Raw genomic sequence first — 2,200 nt, forward strand, 5'->3', positions numbered from 1 at the left:
AAAAATGGTGGATGCTTTTTCTGGCTGATGAGGCAATGATTCTCTGATATGGGTGTTATTTTTCCTGGCTCTTTAATCAGTAGCCAAATCAAGTGGAAATAGCTTTGTTATGTGTAGCCTCAAATCAGATGGATCTTAGCTCAGTAATCATCACTCTGGAAACACTTCAGAATGTTAAGGACTTAGAACTTTCCAGTTCTCTAAATATCCCTTATTTGGCAAGGTGGGGCAGTGAGGGTTCTGGCCAAATTATAGACAGTATTCTGGATACAATAGGGAGTTAACCACTTATTCCAGATGAGGATTTCAAATTGTAAACCATTTCAGTTAATCAATGACTAGTGTGACTTGAATGCCTCCTCTGAGCAAAAAGTACTAGACGTTTGTAGTGTAGCCCAAAACTCAATGGCATGCTTCCTGTCCAAGAACATAATTAATACTGAAATTATACTAAAATCATGGATACCTTCTGGGTTCAGCTGATACACAGGATTAGCAAAACAAATTGTTACATGGTAAAAGTATGTGAGCGTTAGAGTCATAGAATCCTAAGAATCTACTATTTTGTAGGTCACAAACAGCTGAATCTTGTTCAACCTACTATAAATTAATAGATTTCTGACTTAACATATGGAATGTTTACTATATTATTATTAAAATTAATTTGTTATGGAAAGCTTTCTTTACTTGGATACTACTTTTTTCTGATTCTTTTTTCTTTTTTGATTGAGGTATAGTTGATTTACAGTATTATATGTTTCAAATGTACAGCATAGTGATTCACAATTTTTAAAGGTTCTATTCCATTTATAGTTATTGTAAAATATTGGCTATATTCCCTGTGTTGTACAATATATCCTTGAAGCTTATTTTAAACCTAATAGTTTGCACTTCTTAATTCCTTACCCCAATCTTGCCCCTCCTTCCCTCTCCCCACTGGCAACCACTAGTTTGTTCTCTATCTGTGAGTCTGCTTCTTTTTGTTATATTCACTAGTTTGTCGTATTTTTTAAGATTCCACATGTAAGTGATAGCATACAGTATTTGTCTTTCTCTGTCTGACTTGTTTCACTAAGCATAATGCCCTCCAAGTCCATCCATGTTGCTGCTAGTGGCAAAATTTCATTTTTTTTTTTATGGCTGAATGGTATTCCATTGTGTGTGTGTGTGTGTGTGTGTGTGTGTGTATATATATGTATATATGTGTATTTATATTTGTGTATACATATGTATGTGTGTGTGTATATATATACATCTGTTGATGGACACTTAGGTTGCTTCCATATCTTGGCTATTTTAACTTGGATACTTTGATTATATATATCCCTCTAGTGCCTAAAACACTTAAGACCTGGAACCCCTAACGGCTTTTCCAAAAAAAGATGTGTTCGCTTTCTGGTTCCATTTTGTGATTTCCCTGATGCCCGGTGGCAGTTTACACTGGGTTTACACACCCTCTCCTTGCTGCTGAGTGACAGGGCATGAATTACAGCTGGTGAGGGGGCCCGGAGCTTCCTGGCTGAGCCCCCCTGGGAGCCACAGAGAACCCACAGTCACGTGGCTTCTGGAGAGCGAGGCTGTCAGACGCACAGCAGACCGGAACTTACTGGTGGGAAGTCCCACTCTCCATTGTCCTGCCTGTAACATCTGTACAGAGAGTGGCAAAACAGGCACCTAATAACCCACAATTCCACATGCAATTAAATTAAAGTGAATAAATTCTCATCCTAAATACTATATTGTTCAAATTATAAAGTAACACTGCTTCTTCCATTCTGGTCGATAATAAGAACTGAAGTGAGATTTTTAAAGTACACAAAAGTGATTTTAATACCCTTTCATAACAAACAATTATTAGTTACCTCCTCTGTTGCAGACTCTGCCAGGCTCTCATATGTCATCTTTTCCTCTCCACAACTGGGTGTAAATAACAGGGCAAGGGTTAGAACCCAGGTTTTCTGAACCAAACACAGGGGACCCAGGTGCCACACTGGCTTTGTGACCTTCTTTGGACATCTTTGTCAGGGCTGTTTAGTAGACATTAGGTCATATGTTTTGTAAGAGGAACCAATTTGGTAACGTGGAGAATGAGAACAGCTTGCTTTTGGTTTCTTTGGGAGAGACTGTGTGAAATTAAAAGCTCCTACACCGGGATAATGGCACTTTTCACTCGGGCAGTGAGTGTAAGCAACCGCAACTG

This window comes from Eubalaena glacialis, chromosome 12 (assembly GCF_028564815.1).
Source record: "Eubalaena glacialis isolate mEubGla1 chromosome 12, mEubGla1.1.hap2.+ XY, whole genome shotgun sequence".
NCBI lineage: Eukaryota > Metazoa > Chordata > Mammalia > Artiodactyla > Balaenidae > Eubalaena > Eubalaena glacialis.